The following is a 12,923-nucleotide window of genomic DNA, read 5'->3' as shown; positions in this document are numbered from 1 at the left end:
AAATACTTTGGCCATTTATTATATAGCATATAGCGCATATAGTAACCATTCAATTTATTCTGGGTTGATAGAGCCACAAGATTTTGTAGATGGAAATATGCGATTTTTTTGCAGATCAGAACCATCTACAGATTGTTTCTAACACACCATGATACGGGCGTTGCCGCCACACCGTAGCCACGTCAGCCACTCCGAATATTTTGTTCGAACCACTTGATCTTACGTACGAGTTGTTAGTATTGTGCTGAGTGTCTCATCATTAATGTAACGATCTTTGACTACCCATGATTATAAATGATTGAATAATGGAAATGAATGATTGAACTTGCCTTATCATTAGTATTCTCTTGGGTCTCGCTTTTGGCCATCCCTTCGAGCGGTGATTCTAACCATAGTTCGGGGAAATTCGAAGCTCTTTCCTCGACAACGGGAAGAGGTTCTTAACATCTTGGTATCAGAGTAAGCGAACCCTTGGGCAGCTCAGATACTGGCAATGGAGGATAGCGTAGGAAGCTTGGAAAAATCCCGTGAAGAAATGAATATGAAGTTCGTTGAAATGCTTGAGCGTCTAAACTACATCCCTTCACGACTGGACCAACAGGAGGAGTCTCAGCACCAGTCATCAACTGGTGGTGGCTTCGAGAAGGGGACGAAGAGCTTGGGGGCAATAGGGAGCGGCTTTATCTCCCCGCAGAAGTTTTGGAAGGTGGAACTGCCGAAGTTTGGAGGCACCGAGCTAGATGGGTGGCTTCTCCTCATCTAACAGTACTTCTGCCTACAGGAGGTACTCGAGGAGAGCTGGGTTGCAGTGGCAAGCCTTGGGTTTTTCATTGAGCCCACTTGGCATCAATTTATAGCTACCTTGGATGTTCAAATCAATGGGCCCTTGGGAAGCAACCATGTGGGGCGACTAGCAAAACTCTCTCAAACCTCCACCGTCCATGAGTATATGGAGGAGTTCTAGAGGATTTCCAGTTGAGTGAAGGGGCTGAACGAAGAATCTCTAGTCGGGTTTTTCATTGCGGGTCTCAAAACAGAGGTACGTGCAGGGGTGGAAAAGTTCGAACCAATGACTTTAGGTAGAGCCTTTCGCTTGGCGCTGTTGGAGGAAGAAGAGCGGGCAACTCGAAGACGGACAATTAGGCCGGAGTACTTGCAACCACGTTCTGCAGCGGAAAGCAACCCTCAGGTGAGTAGGTCATCTCCAAGGAGGTTTTCGGAAATTCGCCGGCTCACACCAACGGAAATGAAAGAGAGGTGGGAGAAAGGATTATGCTACAACTGCGAGGAACACTATGTCCCTGGGTGTAAGGTATAGAAGTTGTTGTGGATCAACTGAGAAGCAGAGGAGGAGGAAGGTGATGACCCTGGTCCGACCCTGGAGGAAGAAGAATTGGAGCGTACACTGACCATCTCCCTGCATGCCATCTCCGGGGTTGAAACCCCACAGACTATGCGCTTAAACGGGATGGTAGGGGAACTTTTGGTGATATTCTCATGGACTTAGGATCTTCACACAACTTCATGGACCTGAGGGTGGCAACGAAGGCGAGGGTGGTGCTCACTTTCGACGCCAGGTTCAGAGTGATGGTAGCAAACGGGGACCAGGTATCCGGACAGGGCCGCTACGATGGAGTTCGCATTCGAACACAAGGGGCTGAGATCATTGCAGATTTCTTCTTGTTATCATTGCCTGGATTGGATGTCGTTCCCAGAGTCCAATGGCTTTGGACCTTAGGCCCAGTCACATGGGACTTCAACAGCCTCTCCTTAGAATACCAAGACCAAGCCGACATTCACCTTCTGCATGACCACCGACCCCCTGAACTGAGAGCAGTAGTTGGGGATTGAATGGAGAAACAGGTACACAAGTCTGGGAGTTGTTTCTTGTTACAGATATTAGACAACCACAGCATGACGGAGCTCACCACTGATCCCGAGATCCAATCAGTACTAAAAGACTTCGAGGATGTCTTTGAAGAGCCGGTGGGTCTACCTCCTCCACGGGCCTTGGACCATGCCATTCCGTTGCATCAGGGGGCGGCACCGGTGTGTGTGCGTCCTTATCGGTATCCCCATTATCACAAAGGGGAGATAGAGAAACTAGTCCAGGAGATGGTCAACCATGGGATCATCTGGCCCAGCGCAAGCTTGTTCTCCTCACCAGTGCTACTAGTGAAGAAGAAAGATAGAGGCTGGAGATTTTGTGTAGAGTACCAGCAGCTAAATGCAGTAACGGTGAAGGACAGATACCCAATGCCTAACATCGACGAACTTTTGGACGAGTTGCACGGATCCCAGGTTTCTCCAAATTGGACCTTCGAGCCGAGTACCATCAGATCCGAGTACGAGCCTCAGATGTACCTAAGACAACATTTTGAACGCATGACGGGCATTACAAATTTCTGGTGATGCCCTTCAGGTTGTCCAATGGACCAGCCACCTTCCAAGTGCTCATGCACGAAGTCTTTCGGGGGTTTCTGAGGAAATTTGTCTTGGTTTTCCTAGATGACATCCTAGTCTACAACTGATCAACAAAAGAACATATCAAGCATCTCCGATCTGTTCTGGCAACTCTCAAGGCCCACAAATTGCACGCCAAGAGAAGCATGTGCTGCTCCGGGGTGGACAGGGTAAGCTACCTCGGACATGTGATTTCAGTCGACAGGGTGGAAGTGAATCCCAGTAAAATCAACTATATGGTGAAATGGCCTAGGCCCAACTCCCCTACAGAACTCAGAGGATTCCTAGGACTCATAGGGTACTACCAGAAGTTCATCCAAGATTATGGAAAACTGGCTCGACCACTGACCGAACTGCTTAAGAAGGGTGCTTAGGACTGGAACTCGAAAGCCGAGGTTGCTTTCCAAAGGTTGAAAGAGGCATTGACATCCACTCCGGTACTGGCGTTACCAGATTTCAATTCTCCCTTTGAGCTGGAGTGTGATGCGTCAAGTGTTGGCATTGGTGCCATTCTATCTCAATAGGGGAGACCGATAGCCTTCTTTAGTCAGGCACTAAACCCCACCAACGCAGCCAGATCTACATATGACAAGGAACTCTTAGCAGTTGTAATGACTATCCAACGGTGGCGGCAGTATCTCCTGGGGCAACAATTCGTAGTTAAGAGCGATCATCAGAGCTTGGGATACCTGCTCAAGAAGAGGATCACCACTCCTTACTAGCAACGACTCCTCATCAAGATCATGGGGTATGGCTTCACATTGCAATATAAGAAGGGTTGGGAGAATGCTACAGCGGATGCGCTATCCCGCTACGTTGAAGGAGAAGTGTAGGCCATCTCGAGCCCGTTGCTGTAGTGGGTGGAAGAGCTACACCAGGAATAGGAGTAGGACGAATGAGTGAAAGGGCTGATAGAGAAATTAAACAAGGACAGGCCCCCAACACAAAGTACATATGGAAGAACGGATTGGTATGGCGAAGGGGACGTGTGGTTCTTGGGCTGACCTCTGCCTACCATCGGAAGCTGTTTACCAAAGCTCACTCCGTCCCTTGGGAGGGCATGTTGGTTACCACAAGACAATGCAACAATTGGAAATGATCTTCTTCTGGAAAGGGTACCGAAGGCAGGTGCATCAATGGATCCGCTAGTGCGACACATGCCAGCGGAACAAGAAGGAAAATATTCCCACTCCAGGACTACTGCGGCCCCTATCGATACCTAAGTACATTTGGAGAGACCTATCGATGGACTTCATCGACGGACTGCCGCCTTCTAATAAGAAGTCAACTATCATGGTGGTGGTCGACCAATTGACCAAGTATAGCCCTTTTGTGGCCCTATCAAACTCCTACACGGCTTAGGTGGTCGCTTATGCGTTCATGGAGGACATCTTCAAGCTTCATGGGATGCCTAGCAGTATCGTGAGTGATTGGGATCCAGTCTTCACCAGAAACTTTTGGAAGGAATTGTTCCGTCTCCAAGGTACACAATTATAGATGAGTTTGGCCTACCATCCCCAATTTGATGAGCAAACTGAGGTGGTAAACCGGATCTTGGAGGCATATCTGTGCTGCTCGTCGGACAGAGGCCGCAAACTTGGACCAAATGGCTAGCCTTGGCAGAGTGGTGGTATAACACCTCTTACCACTCCACCATCCGCACCACCCCATTTTAGGCAATCTATGGGTGCCCTCCTCCCAATCTTCTCACCTACATTCCCAGTACCACCAAGGTTCAAGCAGTAGAAGAAGAGTTGAAGGATTGGGAGACGACACTGATGAAGCTAATGGAAAACTTAGCTCGGGCATAGGAAAGGATGAAGAAGCAGGTAGATTGACGTAGGACCGAGCGAGAGTTCGAAGTAGGGGATGAAGTCTTCTTAAGGCTACAACCGTATTGACAGGCTTTCGTCGCCACCTGTCGCTCGCAAAAGCTTTTGGCCAAATATTACGGCCCTTACACCATCACCGAGCGTATTGGTCTGGTAGCCTATAGGCTGGCCCTTCCCGCAGAGAGTCAGATACATTCGGTGGTTCACGTGTCATGGCTGAAACGCTTGGTCGGAGATCCAGCCCGTATTCGACCCGAACTACCACCACTTACCCCTGGAGGAGACCTTCTTCCTCACCCGAAGGCGGTGCTTGATAGGCATATGATAAAATAGTGGAACTGGGCAGTCACCGAAATCCTCATGCAGTGGGAAGGAACGAGCCCGGCCGACGCCATGTGGGAAACTCTAAGCCAGATGCAGCGTCGCTATCCGACAGCACGCCTCGAGGGCAATGCATTTTTTGAGGAGGGGATGATACGGGGCATTGCCGCCTCACCATAGCCACGTCAGCCACTTTGAATATTCCTCTCCAACCACATGATCTTCTGTATAGATTGTTAGTATTGCATTAATGTCTCATCATTAATATAATAGTCTCCTACCGCCCATGATTATAAATGATTGAATAATAGAAACATGTGATTGAACTTGACTTATCATTAGTATTCTCTTGGGTCTCGCTTTTGACCACCCCCTTCGAGCGGTGATTCTCACCATAGCTCGGGGAAACTTGAAGAGGTTCTTAACACACCACGTCCCGAAAAGAGACACCATGGTTGAACCATGGAGTAGGTGAATTTCAATTTTTTTTTTGTCAAACTTCTTCACTAAGAATTTTAAAATTATCCAAGAGTATCTAGAGAGTGCTTACTAAGTTTGCCCACGTGCCTACCTGATCAAGTGATCAGGAGTTCTTGTCAACATCAATGATTTGGTTTTAGTGCTTTTAAGGGATTGAATGGTAGAACTGTGGAGTATGCTTAAATTATTGGCATTGTTGGAAAGAGTGCAGAAAAAAATAACTTTTAAAAGGTTGTTAATTGGGGTATGTCCTTTCAAAACAAGTATAAAACTAAACTGTCAACCTAATGAGACCAGGTGGGAAAATATTAGAATTCCTTGTCTTAATGTTAATTTTTTCTTCAATTTAATTCATTAGTTTTTTATGTTTTGTTTTATTTAACTCGAATTAATGGGTTTCCTATTAAGTGGTTCAACTCAGTTAAACTTTATCAAGACATTGACGGCCATGATGGCTATATATAAACTTTTTTTTTTTCTTTTTTGCACTTAGCATTGATGGCATTGATGGAAGAGATTTCATCAGTACTTGGCACATCTGTTGGTAAAAAAAAAAGAGAAGATTTTATTTTTCCATGGAGATGGAGATTATGGCACTTGGACTTCTAATAAAGATGAAATCCGCAAAACTTTTCAAGAATGCCATTCTCAATGGAGGGTGTTTTACTGAAAATTCCATTCCATCATATTGGCCAATCTCACTAGAACTCATCTTTACCCTAATCATTTAGACTCCCTTCTAAGGCCTCCCACATTTGAGGAGATCACCACAATAGTGAAGCCGATGCATCCTCACAAGAACCTAGGACTAGATGGTTACACAACCTCTTCTATCAACACTTTTGGAGTCACACTGGCTCGAATGTTTATAACATGGTGCTTCATTTCTTCACAATTGAGCACATGCCTAAAGAAATCAATAATACCTAGTCTTCATATCCAACAGTCAACTTCCACTGGATTCCTTAAGTTTCAGACCAATTAGTTTGTGCAATGTGCTATATAAGATTATTTTTAAATGGTTAGTTTTGAGAATGCGACAAATTCTTCAAGATATCATATCTCCCTTGCGATCAGACTTTTTGAAAAGTAGACGGATTACGAATAACATTCTTTTGGTTAAGGAGATTTTGCATGTTATAAAAACACAAAAATCATGGTTTTCAAAATTGGACCAGACTGGACGGGCGGACTAAAAAAACCGGGAATCGGTCACTTGACCGGTTTCATTTTTCCCCAAACCCGCTTTTTTCCCCCAAACCGTTGATTTTGGTCAGCAAACCGCTGAATCGGCCGGTTAACCGTTTGAACGGTTTTGACTGTTTTTCAAAATTTTTTAATTTTTTGTCAGAATGGGCCGGCCGTTTGGGTCAAATGATTGGACCATTCGAACAGGTCACCGGACCCCTAACCGGTTCGATAACCAGTTCGATTTAAAAAACCATGACAAAAATAGTTGAAAGTTATATAGCTTTTAAGTTCGATATGTCAAAAGCTTTTGACAAAATGGATTGGCAGTTCCTTTGGCAAGTTCTAATATGAATTTTCCCCGTAAGTGGTGCCAATTAATTCATCAATGCATTTCTGTTTCTTCCTTTTCCATTAGGATGAACGGTCAATCTTATGATCACACTTCCATTTTTAAGTAGGCCTTAGATAGGGTGATCCATTATCTCCTTTTCCATCATAGGTATGGAGGTTCTTACTCAACTTTTGCATTTAGACAATATAGAAGGTGTGGAGTAATGCAAACAAGGTACTCCAATTACTAACCTATTATTTTTTTGGCTAATGATTGCATTGTATTTTGCAAAGTAGACTTAATACAAGTCAAAGCCCTCACCCAAGTTCTTAGGTCATTTGAAAATTCTTACGACATTAGATCAACTATGATAAATCCAGTGTGATGTTTTGTAGAAATGTCCTTGGACAACACAAAAAATTCTTGGGAGAATGATTGTTCAGCAAACCCTAAGAATTCTTAATCCCACTATACAATTGGGGTAGGTGTCAGCTCGGAATTGATGCCAATACATGGACGGGCATTGGTTTTTTAGGGTGAGGGTATTTGTCATTTTAAATTGTGTAGGGTTGCGGTGAAATTCAGAAATCTGCACTGTGGTCTTAAGTCCTTAAAGTTAGAAAGCCATTCTAGGGATCTAAGCACCTAGGATCCAAATTAACATTGAACACCAAATGTCAACTTTCCCATCAAGAATTGTTGGATTGTATACAATCCAAGTTGAATGCTTGGAGTTCAAAGCTCCTCTCTCAAGTGGTTGCTTTCCTATAGTAATAGTCCATTGCGTCAACTCATAAAGGAAAAATACTTTTCTAATCAGTCTATGTTCAATGTTAATTTGGATCCTAGGTGGAAGCAAGCCCGTGGCTTAATTCAGGAATTAAAACCCAGCATCTTGTGGTTAGTCAAAAATGGAAGAGCTCATTTCAGCTCTTCATGATCTTTGGGTGCCGATCTTTGAAGGAGGGGTTCCAAAACCAAGCAATAATGCACCTCATCACCATCTCTTGAACCTCAAAGTAGCAGATTTACTTCATGTAGATGGATCATGGAATTAGTAAATATTGTACCAGCTTTTTGAGCCAACTTCTATACACCATATTACTTCTACACCAATTCAAATGGATAGAGAAAATGACATTGTGGTATGGAAGAGGAATAATTTAGGCACTTACACTGTAACACAGTAAAATCAACATATAGATCTTTCTTAAGTGCTTTATTATCTTCATCATCTACTCATTTCAATTGAAATCTACTATGAAGCTTAAGATTCCCTATCGTTTCCAAGTCTTTACTTGAAAAGCCCTATGGGATGAAATACTAGTTAAAGCAAAATGATCAAAATGGATTCCAATACAAGATCAAACCTGTTGTCTTTGTAAGTCATAGAGGGAGACTTTTCAACACCTATTTTTTACATGCTCTTTCACATGAGTTGTTAACCTTTTCTTCAGTTGGATAGGCTCTTTTATGGCAAACAAGAGATCTCCTGCTTTTTCAGCAAGTTCTGTGTTCTCTTATATCTAATTTGGGAAGCAAGGAATGAAATGGTTTTTGAAAACTCAAAACTGTCACCACTGGAAGTCATTTACAAAGCTTCAACTTGTGTTATTAGTGAAGGCAGCTCTACTCAGGATCTTACATGGCCAAACCCAATTGTAGAAAACACACCAGATCATGTCTTAATCCACATTGATGGTTCTTATGACCCCTTTTATAGGTTCTGCAAAACTCGATAGCCTTCATCCTCCAATGCACTTCCACCAATTTAACCATTGTAAAAGGCAAGCCATGTTGGGCAGAAGACAACTATATATGATGCAGAATTCAGAGCCTTAGTAAGTGCCTTAGGAAGCAGGTTCCAATGCTAACCTTACCAAGATCTCTACTCTCAAAAACTTATAAACCTTTTGAATAACAGGAACAATACTATGACATGGATAGATAGAACTTCATTGGCTTCACATCAACAGTCTAATCAAGTATTTCCAATCTACTATTTTTTTTGTCATGTTAATAGAACGCAGAACCAAGTTACTCACATTCTTGCTTATTTTAGCTTGTAAATGTGTAAAGTGGCTATAAGCTACAGTTCATGTTCAATTTTTAATGAATGAAGCTGCTTCTTTTCTTTGGAAAAAAGACGAGAAGTGTCGATGTCTATAAAACCCTATCAGAAGCAAAACATGGCAGTAATTTGTACTGATACTTGCAACTGACTTGTTTATTTTTGCTCATCGACAGCAGGTTGGGAGTCAAAACAAAGAGCTTTGAACTGCAAAATATTACGAAGGGTTTCCATATTATAACACAGTACTAGTGCAAGATGTTTCATTCAACAAACAAACAAACACATGTAAGATGTACACACAGACAAGAAAAAAGAAGGGCTGGAGGGAAAATCAAAGAGTCACATATCCAAATGCATACGTTCAAACTTGAGAGGGAGAAACAAATGCATAAACATGCTTCCATAGTTTCTTTTTCTTCCCCTCATATATATGCCTGATAGCATGGTGAATGTTAAATGTTGATTCCCTGATTTCTTCTCCTCCGAAGCAGTTTTATCAAAATTTTCAGCCCTCTTTTGGGCAGGCGAACGGTGTGGACCAGGAGAAGAAGGCCCATGAGTCTCAACCACACAATGATCACAATCTTCAACTTACGAAAAATACTATCATATTCAGATTCTGGTGCCAAGGCATCTAACGACTTAATGTAGGTTAAAGCCTTTGCTGTGTTGGCGATCCACATGGTCACCATCAGAATCCACACAAAAATCCTGTGTCTCATTGGTAATCCACTTATCCGCAGTAAATTTATGCTTAGAGAGGCTATTAATCCCGCTGTGTTAAAGTTGATGAATTCATGGAATACGTCTGAATACATATCAGCCATCACAGAGGTGCCTGCAAGTGTGAGTAAGCATCATTATTTTCTTGCCAAACTCCACCCGGAGGATTAATTCCTGCTTGAAAGGCCATGGTTGCAATAAGCGATGCAACCACCATTAATATGTCTCGCTTCTTCTTCACCCAGTCTTCGTGGTTCCGAGGTTTTTTCCACAATTTGAAATCCTGTTGTCTTTCATGGATTACTTGATCGTCATGTTGTGCAGCTAGAGGGATCTGTACTATGGGACATGTTGATGTGGTGTGATGATGGGCTGTTGGAGGTATATCCCTGAATCTTAAAGCTCCGGCACCTCGAATAGCCTCTTCGATGTCCATGTCCATCAAGTCTCTAGGTCCATTTGTTAGAACATCCAAAGCCGTGAAGGAGTTGATGTTAAATAAGTTCACTTTGATGGCTGTTTTCTCTAGCAAAAACCTTGCTATCTGCACTTTTTTTTTTTGCACCATTACATTCTCATCTTGGAAATGTATTAAAAGCAAGTATGATTAAGAAATTCTGTCTAAATCATTAGAACTAGGAGAAATGAAAGTTGAACTGCATAACAATATACAGCAGCTGAAAAGATTCACAATGTTTGGTAAGGACCTGATTGCTTTTTCCATTAACAAGAGATACGGTTACATATAGGAAGGAAAAAAAAATGCACCATCTTCACAGTTAAGTTGAGGGAAATTGCCTATAACTCACCATGAATTTTCAGCATTTCTCTTAGGTTCACCATAACTTTTCATAACATCCAAGAAATTAACCCCTTATCAGTGCGTTTTTGTTTTCCAAAACTCAACATCCATTAGAGCACGTTAGTGTTCATGACCAAACTGCCCCTGAATGGCGAGTCCACCTTTTCAAACATATTTTTATGACTAAAATTCCCTAAAGCACCTAACTTCCTTATATATAAGATTTCTCCTCATTGAGAGATGATTTGATTGTGCTGCTTGGAAGTATTCCAAGTAAACTAAAAGAATGGGTTTTGAGTCGAATAATAACAGGGATATTTGTGACATATTAAAAAATGGATTGAATATAATAAAGGGCAAAATAAAAATTTACTAACTAGTATGTTTAGCGTGAAGTTACTGACCTGGGGTTCCTTGGACGTTTTGAAGAGTTAGGGTGAGTTTAGGAAAAATGCTAAAAAGTCGGTGAGTTTTAGACGATTTCTTTAAATAAGAAAAAGAATATGACATTAATTAATTCTCATCTTATATTAACTATATTTTTAACATAAAAAGGAAAAATATTTTCTAACTGAATTAATTATAATTTATTCATTAAATTAATATTAGGGAAAATACAAAAACCTCCCTTAACGTTTCTTATAATCATAAAAACCTCCCTTATAGTTTCACTTTAACAAAAACCTTTCCTGAATTTTAAAAGAATTCGGCAAAAACCTCCCTTCCAGCAATGACCCAGATGGAAAACATCAGACCGGTGCATCAATTATGTTCCAAATTCCCATTTTACCCTTTTGCAAATTAGTTTGCATACATTTTTACTAAAATACCCTTGCCGACCTCTTATCCTCTTTACCTTTCTCATCAACCTCTTTTATCCTCTATACTATCCCTGAATTCTATCGTCTAAAGAGGAGGAAAGCGGCAACTCTTTCAATCTTTCATCCAAACCCAAGCGGAACACAACCCTTGCCTTTTCTCCCTGTACAACTTTTTTTGCCGATTTCTTCCTCCTCTTTCAATCTCCCATGAATCTGTAATTTTGTGTTCAGTTATGTTTCTCCTATTTATTGCCCTACTTGACTGGTATGGACCTGTTAAATGAAAAATCTTCAAACCAGCAGCTGTTTGTGCTAATGGAATGTTGTTTTCGGCACAAAATTAATTAATGTTCACCATTCATTGGCCTGGCCGCCTGACATTGACAACTCCAAGGTGATGCAAGATACTTATGGTGGGGAACAGGATGATATTGATTATCCATATGAGGTTCCTGTAGCCAACCATCCACCATTACCAGTCAAGGAAGCTAATGGGAATGAGGGCTCATTCTCATGAGTTTTCTTTTCTTTTTTTTTTTTTTGTACATGGGTTTCCAAATCATAAAGCACATAGTGTGTTGTATATTTTTAGCCCCAAAATTTTCTATATGCAGGTTTCTAAATCATTCTTCTGTATAAATGCATCATTGTAAGTCATGTATATAGATTTCACTTCTAGGAAGGAAATTCTTTTCAAAATTGGGTCCTTTAAATTGAAAAACATCTCATATAGCCATAATCTACTCTCGCAGCTTAAGTGTTCTCTCTTCCAAAGTTCTGTGATTCCAAATTTCAACTGAGATAGAGAAAACAGAGCAAGATGAATGATTTGATAACAAAACCCTTCTTTAGTGATAACGTAGACATCGTCCATGGGCACATGCATACCTATGTAGCCTCCAAGCCCATTTACCAGAACCAAATTCTATGGGCTCTTGTATATAACTAACTAGGATAATCTTATTCCTACCCAAGATAAGAATTATCCTAAACAACCTAGGATAATCCTAATCCTATCCTAAGATAAGATCTATCCTAGATAAATCACAACTAACCTAGATAAGCTCTATCTCTTGTAATTCTCATCCTGTGTAATCCTACTATAACTCAATCTCTGTAACTATAAATAGGGCTGGTTCACCCCCCATCAATGCAGGTTAGCCATATTATTCCTTGAGCTTGTTTTCTCTTTGATTTATTGTTGTTATTATTTTATTTTCTTTGTCTATTTTAACTTGGTATCAGAGCCATGTCGACAGAGACAGGCATACATGGTAGCAGCCCAACAACCTCCAACAATAGCTCATCCACAAGTAGTGCACTCCCTTCAATCCAGAATGTGACTCATTATCTTCCTATCAAACTTGGAAGTGACAATTATCTATTGTGGCATGCCCAATTCCTTCCCATCCTTCGACACCACCACCTGTTGGAGCTTGTAGAAGGGAAGAAGAAACCACCGCTTGAAGTTATACTCAATCCAGATGGTACAAGGATGATAATGAACCCTGAATTTGAAAAATGGACTGATATTGACTAGCTTATGTTGAGTTGGCTGATTTCCTCTCTCATTGAAGGAGTTATGGCGCAAGTGGTAGGTTTGTCGACATCATCAGAGGTAAGGACTTCCCTTGCTCACAGTTATTCCACCCACTCCCGGTCCAAGGTACTATAGTTGCGGAGACAACTGCAAAATCTTAAAAAATGTTCTTTCTCTATTTCTGCATATATACAAAGTGCAAAGTCTATTGCTGATAGTCTGTCTATAGTATCTGAACCAATTCCCAAATCCGAATTGGTATTTTACATTTTATCTGGCCTAGGGAGTGAATATGAGTTAGTGGTTACAACACTAACAAATCGGCTAGATACAATAGATCTTGGT

The sequence above is a fragment of the Nelumbo lutea genome, chromosome 3, assembly GCF_056320005.1.
Source record: "Nelumbo lutea isolate HS-2025 chromosome 3, American lotus-T2T, whole genome shotgun sequence".
In the NCBI taxonomy this organism is placed as follows: Eukaryota; Viridiplantae; Streptophyta; class Magnoliopsida; order Proteales; family Nelumbonaceae; genus Nelumbo; species Nelumbo lutea.
This window is presented reverse-complemented; position numbering follows the sequence as displayed.